Below are 16783 nucleotides of genomic sequence, written 5' to 3' on the forward strand. Positions count from 1 at the left end.
CATTTCCCCCAGTAATTCCAGCCTTTGTCTCTTACTCCACAGATACTTTTCAGACCGACTGAATTTCGCCAACATTTTCTGTTCATATTTTCATTTCAGGTATTTAAAGGATTTGATAGGATAAAGTATGCTGACATCATCGGCTTCAGTCAGGGCAACTCTCACATTTTCTCCTATTGCTTCAGACAAGGTGCAAGAGTGGCTCCGACTACAGGATGGAGCAGGCCTCACTCATACATCTCCATGGTGACTCTCACTCTAGGGACTTCAGCTCCAGGGGGCGGGGCCGCACCAACGATAGCCCCGCCTACCGAACGAACCGCCCATTAATCAGCCCCGGATGTGCAGCTCGGGCTGGTCACGGGACAACTGCTTCCGGTCGCGTTCAGTTCAACGGGACTGAGGTGAGCGCGCACCGGGCGGTTTTGGGGAGAGAGGGGCACGCGCGCCCGGTGGGTGTGGGGCGGAGGGCGCGCCCGACCGGCGGGTGTTTGGGGGCGGGGCGCGCGCGCCCGGCGGGTGTTTGGGGGCGGGGCGCGCCCGTCTGGCTGTTTGGGGGCGCGCCCGTCTGGCTGTTTGGGGGCGCGCCCGTCTGGCTGTTTGGGGGCGCGCCCGTCTGGCTGTTTGGGGGCGGGGGGCGCGTCCGGCTGTTTGGGGGCGGGGCGGGGGGCGCGTCCGGCTGTTTGGGGGCGGGGCGGGCGCCGCGTCCGGCTGTTTGGGGGCGGGGCGGGCGCCGCGTCCGGCTGTTTGGGGGCGGGGCGGGCGCCGCGCCCGGCTGTTTGGGGGCGGGGCGGGCGCCGCGCCCGGCTGTTTGGGGCGGGGCGGGCGCGCCCGACTGTTTGGGGGCGGGGCGGGGCGGGGGCGCCCGGCGGGTGTTGGGGGCGCGCTCCCGGCGGGTGTTGGGGGCGCGCTCCCGGCGGGTGTTGGGGGCGCGCTCCCGGCGGGTGTTGGGGGCATGCGTGCCCGGCGGGTGTTGGGGGCGCGCGTGCCCGGCGGGTGTTGGGGGCGCGCGTGCCCGGCGGGTGTTGGGGGCGCGCGTGCCCGGCGGGTGGTGTTGGGGGCGCGCGTGCCCGGCGGGTGGTGTTGGGGGTGAGGGTGTGGAGAAAGAGCCTGGCGGGTGTCGGGGGGGGGGGGGGGGGGGGTAGAGCCTGGCGGGTGTCAGCGGTGGGTAGAGCCTGGCGGGGGGTGGAGATAGAGCCTGGCGGGTGTCGGGGGGTGGAGATAGAGCCTGGCGGGTGTGGGGGGGGGGGGGGTGGAGATAGAGCCTGGAGGGGGTGGAGATAGAGCCTGGCGGGTGTCAGGGGGTGGGGCTAGAGCCTGGCGGGTGTGGGGGGGGGGGGGGTGGAGGTAGAGCCTGGCGGGTGTCAGGGGTGGGGGGGGGTGGAGATAGAGCCTGGCGGGTGTCGGGGGGGGGGGGTGGAGATAGAGCCTGGCGGGTGTCGGGGGGGGGGGGGTGGAGATAGAGCCTGGCGGGTGTCGGGGGGAGGGGGTGGAGATAGAGCCTGGAGGGGGTGGAGATAGAGCCTGGCGGGTGTCAGGGGGTGGGGGTAGAGCCTGGCGGGTGTCGGGGGGTGGAGATAGAGCCTGGCGGGTGTGGGGGGGGGGGGGGTGGAGATAGAGCCTGGAGGGGGTGGAGATAGAGCCTGGAGGGGGTGGAGATAGAGCCTGGAGGGGGTGGAGATAGAGCCTGGCGGGTGTCAGGGGGTGGGGCTAGAGCCTGGCGGGTGTGGGGGGGGGGGGGGTGGAGGTAGAGCCTGGCGGGTGTCAGGGGTGGGGGGGGGTGGAGATAGAGCCTGGCGGGTGTCGGGGGGGGGGGGGGGTGGAGATAGAGCCTGGCGGGTGTCGGGGGGAGGGGGTGGAGATAGAGCCTGGAGGGGGTGGAGATAGAGCCTGGCGGGTGTCAGGGGGTGGGGGTAGAGCCTGGCGGGTGTCGGGGGGGGGGGTGGAGATAGAGCCTGGAGGGGGTGGAGATAGAGCCTGGCGGGTGTCAGGGGGTGGGGGTAGAGCCTGTCGGGGGGGGGGGTGGAGGTAGAGCCTGGTGGGTGTCAGGGGTGGGGGGGTGGAGATAGAGCCTGGCGGGTGTCAGGGGGGAGGGGGTGGAGATAGAGCCTGGCAGGGGGGAGGGGGTGGAGATAGAGCCTGGCAGGGGGGAGGGGGTGGAGATAGAGCCTGGCAGGGGGGAGGGGGTGGAGATAGAGCCTGTCGGGGGTAGAGGGTGGAGATAGAGCCTGTCGGGGGTGGAGATAGAGCCTGGCGGGTGTCGGGGTAGAGGAGGAGAGAGAGCCCGGCAGATGTTGGGGGGAGTGGGGGCGAGCCCAGCGGGTGTTGGGGGGAGAGAGGGTGAGGAGAGAGCCTGGCCGGGGGAAGAGGAGAGTGAGCCCGGCGGGGGTTGGGGTGAAGAAAGAGAGAGCCCGGTGGGTGTTTGGAGGGCGGGGCAGAGAGGCGAGAGAGCCCGGCGGGTGTTGGGGGGGGGGGGGAAGAGAGGGGGTGAGGAGAGAGCCGCCCTGTGTTGGGGTTGGGGCGGGGGGGGGGGGGGGGGGGGGGGGAGGGAGGAGAGAGAGCCAGGGTTGTGAGGGGATAGTGTGATTTAAATAGTCTACTGCTTTTGTGTTGTCTCTTGGATGTCAAAGGCATGTATTAGACATTCTCCTTCTGGATATAGAATGTGAATAGCTGAGGCCTGGCTCTGATCCCTTTGACTCCAGTAGTTACAACTTGCCAACCTCTGAAAGACCTATTAAGGCTGCTATCCAAGAATCAATCCTTTGTCCGTGCTGATGGGTTATCACTGACACCTCTTGACTTGTGTAGAAACGTTTGTTAGCTTCTCAAATGCCTTTTGGATATCTAAGTGCAACTTCCCCTTTATTCTCCATGCTGGTTACTTCCTAAAAGCTCTAGTAAATTAGTCGAACATGATTTCCTTTTCGCAATCCATGTTGTCTTTACCTGATCCCTTCTGATTTTTAAATATCCTGCTATGTGCCAACATAAGGGCTGGTTTAGCACAGTGGCGAAACAGCTGGTTTGTCATGCAGAACAAGGCAGCAGCGTGGGTTCAATTCCTGTACTGGCCTCCCCGAACAGGTGCAGGAATGTGCCGACTACGGGCTTTTCACAGTAACTTAATTGAAGCCTACTTGTGACAATAAGCTATTACTATTATTATTACATGTTGTCAATGCTTTTATCTTGCACTCATCTGGATAAATTGGCATAAAACCAAATTGTAAAGGGAACAATTCATACGACTTGATAAGAGAGTGCTAATTGGTTGCCATGTGGACTCTGATTGGTGGCGATGTGGCCATGGAAAATGCACCAGTTAACAGATAACTGATAGTTAACTGATGAGCTTTGTTCAACTTTAAACTTGACTCTGGTCAAAGCATTGCCCAGGGAAGCTGTTGCCTATTTATAAAGTTAAAAAATGCACTATTTGTGCACATGTTCTTTTTGTCTGCAAAATGCACCTTGTGTATCAATATACGTAGCTTCTAGCATATATAAGTGAACCACACCGGGTTGTCAGTGTAATTCTTAGCACACTGAGAATTGTTTAGCAAGTGTTGTTCAATCGTAAAATCACATCTAATGTTGGACACTGTGTGAGGAGTTTTGCAAGCACGGGTTGGACAAGGTCAGTCGTTGCGCTGTGCGAACAGCTGAACGCTGTTTGATATGATCTGCCAGTCTTTGGGACATATCACAGGCCACGATTTGCTGATTCTGAAGCGGGTCAAGAACCCGGAGCTGTGTGGGTCCTACACATTTGGAGTATTGTGTGCAGTTCTGGGCACCTCATTATAGGAAGGATGTGGAAGCATTGGAAAGGGTGCAAAGGAGACTTACCAGGATGCTGCCTGGATTGGAGGGTAGGTCATATGAGGAAAGGTTGAGAGAGCTAGGGCTTTTCTCATTGGAGCAAAGGAGGATGAGAGGCGACTTAATCATAGAATTTACAGTGCAGAAGGAGGCCATTCGGCCCATCGAGTCTGTACCGGCTCTTGGAAAGAGCACCCTACCCAAGGTCAACACCTCCACCCTATCCCCATAACCCAGTAACCCCACCCAACACTAAGGGCAATTTTGGACACTAAGGTCAATTTATCATGGCCAATCCACCTAACCTGCACATCTTTGGACTGTGGGAGGAAACCGGAGCACCTGGAGGAAACCCACTCACACACGGGGAGGATGTGCAGACTCCGCACAGACAGTGCCCCAAGCCGGAATCGAACCTGGGACCCTGGAGCTGTGAAGCAATTGTGCTATCCACAATGCTACCGTGCTGCCCTTAATAGAGGTTTATACGATGCTGAGGGGGATAGATAGAGTGGACGTTGAGACTATTTCCTCAGGTGGATGTAGCTGTTACAAGGGGGCATAACTATAAGGTTCGGGGTGGGAGATATAGGAGGGATGTCCGAAGTAGGTTCTTTACTCGGAGAGTGATTAGAGTGTGGAATGGACTGCCTGCAGTGATAGTGGAGTCGGACACTTTAGGAACTTTCAAGCGGTTATTGGAGAGGCACATGGCACCAGAATGACAGGGAGTGGGATAGCTTGATCTTAGTTTCGGACAAAGCTCGGCACAACATCGAGGGCCGAAGGGCCTGTTCTGTGCTGTACTGTTCTATGTTCTATACATAGGATTCAAATTTCAGTGCCAGAGTGCTGTTATGTTACTCATTTGTGTGATAGACAGAATGTCTTTTTGGCTTGACGGCGTCATCCTGCTGGTGTTGAATACCACCTGTGTATCTATTGTATAGTAGTAGAAGTGTGAAGCAGCTAATATCACCTGTTTCTCAACTTTGTGAGATATGTGACCCTTCCAGGGTGATCTCAGGTACACCGGGCAATTTTCAGGATGGAAAGTGACAGCCTTGGGCCTGTTCATGAATCTGCTTATGTCCCAAAGACTGGCAGATCATATCAAACAGCGTTCAGCTGTTCGCACAGGCCAACGACTGACCTTGTCCAACCCGTGCTTGCAAAACTCCTCACACAGTGTCCAACATTAGATGTGATTTTACGATTGAACAATACTTGCTAAACAATTCTCAGTGTGCTAAGAATTACACTGAGCAATCATCTGATCAGGTTAGCCATTATCCCACATGATGTCTTTGATGTGCCCTTTTTCAGCAGCAAGCTTGCACGGTGAGCAAGTGGCTCGGGCCCTATTTATGAGGGTTGCGATAAGATCAATCTTATAGTATATGGAACTGTAAGAATCCAAACCCGTATATTGACCAGTGAAGATGGACAGTAGTTGGGAACCCCCTGGCAGATTTCTCAACTAGCATATCAAGGAAAGGGAGCTCGTCCTCTGATCCATTTCAAAACTAAATTTGAGAGCAATATAGAGCCCATTAATGTGTGGAAAGAAAAGTTTACATGCAGCTGCAGATTGAAATATAGCAAACGTATCACCCACATATCGGGAATGTACGAGGGGTAGGTAGGTGGTTAGGTGTAACTCCATCGAACACTCATCTCTCATGGAACCCAGCAAAGATGTTTGTGAAACTGGGGGTGCAGGTGGCACGGGATTGAGAGGGGCTCTTCCCCCCCCCCCCCCTGTAGGTACAACATTACTAGTCTGGTGGGGGGGGGGGGTGAAGGCTGATCTGGCAAGGTGGGATGCTCTCCCTCTGTCACTGGCAGGTCGGGTACAGGCAATTAAAATGAACCTGTTGCCGCAATTCTTTATTTTTCAGTGCCTGCCAATCGTCCTGCCAAAGGCATTTTTCAAGGAGGTTGAAAAGATGATTACCTTGTTTATATGGGGGGGGGGGGGGGGGGGGGGGGGGGAGGTGGCTAGGATTAGGAAGGTGCCGTTGCAGAGAGGACGGCAGTTTGGCTCTTCCGAATTTACTATATTATTACTGGATGGCAAACGCGGAGAAGGTGAGGAGTTGGGTTGGAGGGGGGACTCCCAGTGGGTTAGAATGGGGGACAGTCTGTGTAGAGGGTCGGGGCTGAGGGCGTTGGCAACAGCGCCACTCCCGATGGCCCCGGGGAAATACTCGGAGTCCATAGTAGTAGCGACGTTGAAAATCGTGAGGCAGTTGCGCCAACACTTTAGGCTGGGGGTGGGGTGAAGGGAAATGCCAATTCGGGGGAATCACAGATTTGAGCCAGGGAAGTGGGATGGGAGTTTTCGTAGATGGGAGGAGAAGAGAGTCAGGACATTAAAGGATTTGTTTCTAGGGGGCTGGTTTGCGGGATTGAAGGAGCTGGGGCGAAATAGGGTTTGGGGCAGGGGGAAATGTTTAGGTATATGCAGGTCCGAGATTTCATGAAGAAGGCGATACAGAACTTTCTGTGGCGCAGGCCTCCACGCTGTTGGAGGAGGTGCTGACGACAGGGTGAATGGAGAAGGGGATGGTGTCGGCGATTTATGGGGGTGATTCTAGGAGAAGAGAATGCACCGCTGGAGGGAATTAAGGCAAAGTGGGAGGAAGGGTTGGGAGAGGTCATGGAGAATAGGTTGTGGTGTTCCGGAGGGTGAATGCCTCAACTTTGTGCGTGAGGTTGGGGCTGACACAGCTGAAGATGGTGTATCATAGATTAGCATAGAATTTACAGTGCAGAAGGAGGCCATTCAGCCCATCGAGTCTGCACCGGTTCTTGGAAAGAGCACCCTACCCAAGGTTAACACCTCCACCCTATCCCCATAACCCAGTAACCCCATCCAACACTAAGGGCAATTTTGGACACTAAGGGCAATTTATCATGGCCAATCCACCTAACCTGCACATCTTTGGACTATGGGAGGAAACCGGAGCACCCGGAGGAAACCCACGCACACTCGGGGAGGATGTGCAGACTCCGCACAGACAGTGACCCAAGCCGGAATCGAACCTGGGACCCTGGAGCTGTGTAATGGGGCGCACCTCACAAAGGCAAGGGTGAACCAACTCTTTGAGGGGGGGTAGAGGGTGTTTATGAACACTGTGGGGGGGACCCACAAACCACGTTCATATGTTTCGGCCTTGTCCAAACCTGGAGGGGTATTGGGGGGAGGTGTTCAGGGTAATTTCGAAGGTGGTATGTGGTACATGTGAGGCTTGAGCCGGGCCCTCAGGAGGCCATATTCAGGGTATTGGATCGGCCGGTTGGAAGTGGGTGCGGAGCCAGATGTTTTAGCCTTCGCCTCGCTGATCACCGAAAGGCGGGTCCTGTTGGGGTGGAAGTCAGTTTCTCCACCCTGTGCCCTTGCATGGGGGATCTGTTGGAGTTTAAAAAAAAAATTTAGTGTACCCAATTAATTTTTTCCAATTAAGGGACAATTTAGCGTGGCCAATCCACCTAGACTGCACATCTTTGGGTTGTGGGGGCAAAACCCACGCAAACACGGGTAGAATGTGCAAATTCCACACGGACAGTGACCCAGAGCCGGGATCGAACCTGGGACCTCCATGCCGTGAGGCTGCAGGGCTAACCACTGCGCCACCGTGCTGCCCTCTTTTGGAGTTTTTAACACTCGAGAAGGTGAAGTTTGAGTTGCGGGGAAGGATGGAAGAGTTCTACGATTCATGGGCTATGTTTATTGTGCACTTTCAAGAATTGGATGACATTGAACATTTTGGGGGGGGGGGGGCGCGGTTGGACTGTGTATGTTGTTGGCGACTATGTATTGGTGGATTCCTTGATGTTTGTATTTAAAATGTTGGGGGATGGTGGGAGGGAGGAATTGTTGACCAGGTGGTTGACATTGTATTTGTTACCGTTGATGGTTTGTTGCTGGGTGTAAATTTTGATGAAAATGTAAGGAGGAGAATAAAAATATTTATTAAAAAAAAAAGATATGCGAGCTGGTCGGAAAGGCGATCCTATGGCAACACCTATTTGGTAGACATGGCATCATTCAATCTGAACTCAATTGTGTGAGTTGCTGAGCTTGAGTTTAATGAATACTGGCACACACAAGGGGTGTGCATCTAGATTGCTATGATATAGTGTCGCAATATAAATGTCTGTGGTTGCCTTGAGTGGTATATTGGTGAACAGGCTCATAATGTCAAATAAGCACACGGACATGACATCGCTATGATTTGCAAGTCCTGAATGGTCTTTACAATGAGAGAGATTCCTTTACATTTGCATGTGGAAAAGAATGCTCAACACTGGTTGTAAGAACTCGCCCAACTATTTGGCCAATTCATGTTGAATAGAAACGGCCATTGATAACATAGGACATAAGGGCACATCGCTTTTAAGTGTCTTGGGCACTCTGTAAGCACATGTACACAGTGAGCTATGAGGATGAGTCCTATTATATGTATTGCCTGTTGCTCTTGCGCAATCCAATGAGCGTTTATAGCTTGCTTTTGAGCACAACTGTCTGGTCATGTTGAGTGGCAGGTGCAATGGATATAAATTTGGATCAATCATTTAGGATTTTGTTGATATAGATACACTTCTTAAGAATGACTATTCTAGCTCTTTGTCGGGTTTACATATGTATATGGATTGGCTCTGAGGCCTTGGAATGCTACCAGACACTCGTGTTGCTTGTGAAAATTGGCCAAGTCATTCAGAGACCCGCAAGATTTCCTAACATGGTTCCAGGGTGAGAACTTCAGTATTGTGGGGGTACCTGAGGAGCTGGGGTTTTCCTTCAGAGTAGAGAAGATAAAGAGCAAGATGCAAATACTTGCATTTATATCAGTGAAAGTAAAGGAAAAGTTGCCATAATCCCCGATGACCACAGGCTGCTTTGCCCTTTGAGGGGAGAGCTGACTGGTGGTGATTTAACCTGAGGGGCAAGGTTGAGAAGGCGGGGCCTTCATGAATAACCTCATACGTTAAGGGGATTGAACCCACGCTGTTGGCCTCACTCTGCATCACAAATCAGCTGTCCAGCCAACTGAGCTAAACCGGCCCCTGGCTGGTTGCATTTATGACTTGAATTTATATATTGTGTCTTTTGCAATCTGAGAGGTGAAGGAGAGAGGACATCCCAAAATGCCTTACAAACGATGAATAATAGTTATTGTTATAAATGTGGGAAATGCAGCTGGCAATTTTTGGGTCTCAAACCCACAAGGTCAGCAGGTAGTTTGTTCAGCAGAGATTTAATAGAGGTACTCAAAATGATAAATTTTCATGAAAATGTTCCTGTGGCAGGAGCAGCACAGGCACTGAGGACCCGGGTTCAATTCCGGCCCCGGGTCACTCTGTGTGGAGTTTGCACATTCTCCCCGTGTCTGCGTGGGTTTCACCGCTGCAACCCAAAGATGTGTAGGTTAGGTAGATTGGCCACACTAAATTTGATTTGATTTATTGTCACATGTACCGAAGTACAGCGAAAAGTATTTTTCTGCGGCCGAGGGAACGTACACAGTAGACAAAAGAATCATCAACAGAGAACATTGGTTACTTAAGGGGCAGTGATTGCCCCTTAATTGGGAAAAAATAATTTGGTACTCTAAATTTATAAGAGAAAAACAAATTCCTATGGCATAAGGATCGTTGGACTTCAATATAAGGCAGTTGACAAAATTATTAAGTATTGAAATAAGAGATTCATCCAGATGAATGTGTGGCTGAAGAGATGGTGCAGGAGGGAAGGTTTTAGGTTTAGGACCCTGGAACCATAGAAAAGGTAACAGCACAGAAGGAGGTTATTTGGCCCTTCTTGTCTATGCCAGCCCAAGGACATCTAGGTGCCCTTTCTAATTCCACCTTCCTGCACCTGGCCCGTAGCTTTGTAGCTTACAGCACTTAAGGTGTGGATCCAGGTACTTTTTAGTTTAGGGTCTCTGCCTCCACCACAGCGAATTCCAGACTCCCACTACCCTCTGCGTAAAAAAAGTTCTTCCTCATGTCGCCTCTACACCTTCTGCCACTAACCAAGTGAAACAATTTTATCCTGACTGCTCTATTGCTTCACCTCATAATTTTCTGCACCACAATTAAATCACCCCTCAGTCTTCTTTGTTCCAAGGAAAATAACTTCAACTTATCCAACCTCTCCTCGTTCACTTTTCAGCCCTGGCAACTGTTATGGGTCCCGGTTTACAGAACCCCAAAGTGTTTCAAGGAGTTTAACCGACCTACAACTTTTAATAGATTGTGGTGTGGGAAGCAAATGGTTTTTAAAACAAAACAATGTTTATTCTATGAACTCTAGTGAACCTTTTTAAAAACAAACATTGAATATCTTAACACTCATTATTTCAAAGATAACCCCAAAAGACTACAACACTAAATAATCCTTCAAACTGTTCCTTTAAACATCCAAAAGACTTCAAACCTTCAAAAACAGACATGAGGTTACATTCAATATATTTATAGTCTTTGGATTTGCAGACATCAACAGACCAGCTCTGTGTTTCTTCCTGTAGCTCTCAGCAAAACACACAGACACTCCCAGCTGCCTCCTCAAACTGAAACCAAAAAGCAGAAGGGAGCTCAGCTCCCCCCACCCTCTGACATCACTTCAGTAATATGATCAGCTCCATTTCTTTTTTTTTAGACAAAGCTAAAATTTACACTACTTATTATACATATCATAGAATTTACATATCATAGAATTTACAGTGCAGAAAGAGGCCATTCGGCCCATCATGTCTGCACCGGCTCCTGGAAAGAGCACCCTACCCAAGGTCAACACCTACACCCGATCCAACTCCACCCAACACGAAGGGCAATTTTGGACACTAAGGGCAATTTATCATGGCCAATCCACCTAACCTGCACATCCTTGGACTGTGGGAGGAAACCGGAGCACCCGGAGGAAACCCACGCACACACTGGGAGGATGTGCAGACTCCGCACAGACAGTGACCCAAGCCGGAATCGAACCTGGGACCGTGGAGCTGTGAAACATTTGTGCTATCCACAATGCTACCGTGCTGCCCAAATACAATTTGATCTCTATTCCTAAAGCAAGCACTATTATAACTAAACTACAATCTATACTATACTAACACCCGTCTCTTACACATCCTAAATTGTTCTCTGCTCCGCTCCTATTCTCTCCAACCTTCTCCCACCTTCTCTTTTTAAAAAAATAAAAAAAAAATTTTTATTCTCCTTTTTCACGTTTTCTCCCACATTTACACCCATCAACAATAAACAATAATCAACAAGATATGTCAATCCCCAAAATAACAACGATCCCATCCGCCCACCAACCCCCAAACCTCAACCCGCCTGTTTACATAAACAAATGACAAAAAGGAATCAGAGATTATCCGTAGTCACCCTTAATCTACACGGCTCTCCACCCACCCCCCCCCAACCAACGCCATCCAGCCTCTAAGAGAGTACCGTACATGATACCCCAAAGTTGTACCCCCCCCAAGTCTCCAGCTCCTCCCGTCCAATGCCTCTTGTAAAACTCCTCCTCCCAACCTCGGTTCCCTCCCCCAATCTCGGTTCCCTCCCCCCAACTTTCCACCCCGGCTAGACCACTCGGACCCCGTTCTGTCAGGCTCCGATGGCCGCAGCCCCTCCCCCCACCTCACTCCCGTTCACTGGCCGGCTTAAACCGGCCAGCGTGGAGGCCCCCGCCCGGGTCCCTTTCCCCCTTGCCTGGCCCTAGGAAAGCCCAAAGATTCTCTTTTAGCACACAAACCCCGCATATCCACCTACACCCCAAAGAGCCCTCCTTTCGAGTGAAAGTCCCGTCCCTTCCCTTGTCCAAATATATGCAACATTGGCTCCTTTAGCCTCTACACCCGCGCGCAGTGATACAAAAAAAAAGAAGAAAATACAGTCACGAGGTTACATCGGCACATGACCATTCCTCAATTTGTCAGTTCTGCCACAGTCCTTCTGCCTTCGCAAACTCCTCCGCTGCTTCCGCCGTTCCAAAATAAAAGTCCCTGAGCTTGTAAGTCACCCTCAGCATTCGCTGGATGTACAATGCCGAACTGCACCTTGCCAATGTACAGTGCCCTCTTCACCCATTTGAAGGCAGCCCGCCTCTTCGCCAGCTCCACCGTAAAGTCCTGGTATACACGTATACCAGCTCCAGCCCACTGCACCACCCGCTTCTGTTTGGCTCAGCTCAGGACCTTCTCCTTCACACTGTACCTACGGAAGCACAGAATCACTGCCCTTGGCGGCTCACTCGCCTTTGGTACAGGCCTCCACGACCGATGAGCCCGATCCAGTTCATATCGGGAGGGATCCTCCCCCTCCCCCAGTAGTTTTGCCAGCATCGCGGCAAAATACTCAGTCGGCTTCGGTCCTTCAACTCCTTCGGGCAGCCCCGCGTCCCTCAAATTCTGTCGCCTGAATCTGTTTTCCAGATCTTCCATTTTTCCTCTCAGATTCTTGTTCGTGTCGATCACCTTCCGCATCTCCTTCCCCATCGAGGCAAGTTGATCACCGTGCTGCAATACCGTCTCCTCCACTTCCTTCAGCGCCTCCCCTTGCTCTCGCACCTCCGCCACTGCGCTCGCCACCACCGTCTTCACCGGGGAAACCGCCTCCTCCACCAGCACATTCAAAACCTCCCTCATCTCCTTCCTCACCATCTCCATACATTTCTCAATCTGCGCCAACTGCTTTTGGAATTCCGCAGCCATCACCTTAGTTAGTTCTTCAGCCGTAAGCACTGCGGCCTCCCCGGTGCTCCAGCCTCCATTTTCTTTGTTGACCCCGCGGTGACCTTTCCCCTCTCCAACGGACTTTCAGCCGCTTTTTTCTCGGCCGTTTTTTTGGTGATTTTCGACATCCTTCTTCTCCTTGCGCTCGAGTTCCTCGAGCAACCAACACTTGCTACAGATGTGTTCACTCGGAACCACAATGGGGTCCACCAGCTCCCACATCATGCAGGTACAACACATCGCCTTGCCCTGCATTTTATTTAATTAGTTTTTAACTTTTTAAAACATTTCTAACTGGTTTTTAGTTTTTTAAATCTGTAAATTATTTCTCCTTTTTTACCTTTAATCTGAAAGCAACTTAGAATAGAATCATAGAATTCCTACAGTACAGAAGGAGGCCATCGGGTCTGCACCGACTTTCTGAAAGAGCACTCTATTTAGGCTCATACCCCCGACCTACTCCTGTAACCCCATAGCCCCACCAAACCTGCACATCCTTGGACACTAAGGAGCGATTTAGCATGGCCAATCCACTTCATTTTTAAATAGAAATTCCAATTGAAGGGCAAATTAGTGTGGCCAATCCACCTACCTTGCACACCTTTGAGTTGGGGTGAGACGCATGCAGACACAAGAATGTGCAAACTCCATATGGACAGTGACCCGGGGCCGGGATTGAACCCTGGTCCTCGGGGCTATGAGGCAGTAGTGCTAACCACTGCACAACCGTGCCACCCTCAATCCACCTAACTTGCACATCTTTGGACTGTGGGAGGAGACCTGTGCACCCAGGAAAAACTCATGCAGACATGGGAGAACATGTAAACTCCACACAGTCACCCAAGATTGGAATCGAACCCTGGTGCCTAGTGCTGTTGAGGCAGCAGTGCTAACCATTGTGCCGTTGATCATCAGACAGTCAAAGTCACCAGGGCCATCAATAGACAGATCAAATTGCCAAAATCCCCATCATTCACAGAATGGGGTTTCTTTTCTTCAGGTTGACAATGCCGTCTGTTAATGCTGGAAAGAACATTTTGAAGAATTCCTCAACCATGATTCCATAGTGACAGCTGGTACCCTCTAGTCTATCCCTGAGTGCCTGTGGTAGAACCCTGGGTTACTCCCCTGTGTGAGTACGCTGATTGAGCAGGAGTTATGACAAGTTTGTGTAGCCTTTGTCACACACCTTGCATATGAACAGTTTTTTCCCGGTGTGAATGTGTTGGCGTACGTGGAGGGTCGATGAGCGTGAAAATGATTTATTGCATACGTCGCACGTGTATGGTTTCATCCCTCTGTGAATGCGTTGGTGGAGATGAAAGTGAGATGAGTGCGATAATGTGCGGCACGATGGTTAGCACTGCTGCCTTACAGCGCCAGGGACCCAGGTTCAAATCTGGCCTCAGGTGACTGGCTGTGTGGAGTTTGCACGTTCTCACTGTGAATGCTGAGGTTTCCTCCGAGTGCTCAGGTTTCCTCCCACAGTCCACAAATGTACAAGTTAAGTGGATTGGTCACGCTAAATTGCCCCTTAGTGTCCAAAGGCTAGGTGGGGTAATGCGTTTACGGGGAAAGGGTGGGAAATTGATCCTAGGTGGGGTGCTTTTTCAGAGAGTCGATGCAGACCCGATGTGCCAAATGGCCCCCTTCTGTACTGTAGGGATTCCGTGATGTACGTCTTCTCCCAACTTAGAATAGGTAATATAATTTAGGCTTTGACCAGGCTTTGACCAAGAGTCATCGTACTCGAAACGTTCGCTCTTTTCTCTCCCTACGGATGCTGCCAGACTTGCTGAGATTTTCCAGTATTTTCTCTTTCAATACAATTTAGCTGTTCCTTACCAGCCAATTGGATTTGATTTTGTTTATTGTCACGTGTCCCGAGGTACAGTGAAAAATATTTTTCTGCGAGCAGCTCAACAGATCATTAAGTACATGAAAAGAAAATGAAATAAAAGGAAATACATAATGGGGCAACACAAGGTACACAATGTAACTACATAAACACTGGCATCGGATGAAGCCTACAGGAGTGTAGTGTTAATGAGGTCAGTCCATAAGAGGGTCGTTTAGGAGTCTGGTAACAGTGGGGAAGAAGCTGTTTTTGAGTTTGTTTGTGTGTGTTCTCAGACTTTTGTAACCCCTGCCCGTTGGAAGTAGTGGGAAGAGTGAGTAAGCCGGGTGGGATGGGGTCTTTGATTATACTGCCCGCTTTCCCCAGGCAGTGGGAGGTGTAGATGGAGTCAATGGATGGGAGGCAAGATCATGTGATTGGATGGGAGGCAAGATCATGTGATGGTCTGGGCTGTGTTCACGACTTTCTGAAGTTTCTTGTGGTCTTGGGCTGGGCAGTTGTGATACCAGGCTGTGATGCAGCCAGATAGGATGCTTTCTATGGTGCATCTGTAAAAGTTGGTAAGAGTTAATGTGGACATGCCAAATTTCCTTTGTTTCCTGAGGAAGTATAGGCGCTGTTGTGCTTTGTTGGTGGTAGCGTCGATGTGGGTGGACCAGGACAGATTTTTGGAGATGTGTACCTCTAGGAATTTGAAACTGCTAACCATCTCCACCTCGGCCCCATTGATGCTGATACAAGTGTGTACAGTACTTTGCTTCCTGAAGTCAATGACCAACTCTTTAGTTTTGCTAGCATTGAGGGATAGATTGTTATCGTTGGACCATCCCACTAGGTTCTCTATCTCCTTCCTGTATTCTGACTCGTTGTTACTCGCGATCCGGCCCACTATGATCGTATCGTCAGCAAAGTTGTAGATGGAGTTGGTACCAAATTTTGCCACGCAGTCGTGTGTGTACAGGGAGTATAGTAGGGGGCTAAGTACACAGCCTTGTGGGGCCCTGGTATTGAGGACTATTGTGGAGGAGGTGTTGTCGTTTATTCTTACTGACTGTGGTCTGTGGGTCTTAAAGTCAAGGATCCAATTGCAGAGTGAGGAGCCAAGTCCTAGGTTTTGGAGCTTTGCTATGAGCTTGGCTGGGATTATGGTATTGAAGATGGAACTGTAGTCAATAAATAGGAGTCTGATGTAGGAGTCCTTGGTGTCAAGATGCTCCAGGGATATGTCGAGCCAGGGAAATGGCATCTGCTGTGGACCAGTTGTGGCAATATGCGAATTGCAGTGGATCACGGGCAGCATGGTAGCATAGTTGCTTCACAACTCCAGGGTCCCAGGTTCGATTCCCGACTTGGGTCACTGTCTGTGCGGAGTCTGCACGTTCTCCCCGCGTCTGTGTGGGTTTCCTCCAGGTGCTCCAGTTTCCTCCCACAGTCCCATGATGTGCAGGTTAGGTGGATTGGCCATGCTAAATTGCCCTTCGTGTTCAAAAAGTTTGGATGGTGTTACTGGGTTACAGGGAGGGTGAGCGTGGGCTTGGGTAGGGTGCTCTTTCCAAGAGCCGGTGCAAACTCGATGGGTCGAATGGCCTCCTTCTGCACTGTAAATTCTATGAATTCTGTCAAGGTGTCCTGGGAGTATGGAGGTGATGCGCTTCATGACCAACCTCTCTAAGCACTTCATTACGACTGGTGTCAGGGCCACCACACGGTAGTCATTGAGGCATGATGCCTGGTTCTTCTTTGGCACCGGTATGATGGTGGTCTTCTTGAAGCAGGTGGGGACCTCAGAACGGAGTAGGGAAAGGTTAAAGATGTCCACTAACACATCTGCCAGCTGGTCCGTGCAGGCTCTGAGTGCACAACCAGGGATCCCGTCCGAATGACTTTCAGGAAGGTCGAACTGACTTCGGAAACTGTGATGGTGGGTATGGGTGTGTTATGGGCTGCTGGAAGACTCAACAGCGGATCGTTGGTTTCCTGCTTGAACCGAGCATAGAATGCATTGAGTTCACCAGGTGGTGGCCATACTCATTTAAGTTGGTCGATGAGTTCTTAAATATGGACCAGTCCACTGTCTCTGAGCAGTCACGTATGAGCTCTTTTGTTTCCTCGGACCAGCACTGCACGACCTTCTTAGCTGGATTCTCCTGCTTGAGTTTCTGCTTGTATGCCGGGAGAAGGAGCACCGTCTTATGGTCTCATTTTCCAAAGTGCAGTCGGGGGATGAACTAATGGTAATTTGTGTGTGGAGCTGGAGGATGTAGGTAGGGTTCCAAATGAATATTTTGTGTCGGAGTTCTATATCACAAGTGGATCAATGTGGGTATAGAAATCAGGGAGAAGGATTGTG

The 16783-nt window shown here is 51.1% G+C and overlaps 1 protein-coding gene across 1 annotated transcript in view; it reads left to right on the forward strand.

Annotated features, from left to right (window-relative positions):
• Window positions 1–268: 268 nt before the first annotated feature.
• Window positions 269–16783, forward strand: part of spg21 (SPG21 abhydrolase domain containing, maspardin) — a 102340-nt gene continuing 85825 nt past the window's right edge. Inside the window, exon 1 of the mRNA XM_072468826.1 lies at window positions 269–404. The gene's annotated coding sequence lies outside the window, so the exon portion shown is untranslated. The remainder of the gene's footprint in view (window positions 405–16783) is intronic.

This window comes from Scyliorhinus torazame, chromosome 12 (assembly GCF_047496885.1).
Source record: "Scyliorhinus torazame isolate Kashiwa2021f chromosome 12, sScyTor2.1, whole genome shotgun sequence".
NCBI classification, from domain to species: domain Eukaryota; kingdom Metazoa; phylum Chordata; class Chondrichthyes; order Carcharhiniformes; family Scyliorhinidae; genus Scyliorhinus; species Scyliorhinus torazame.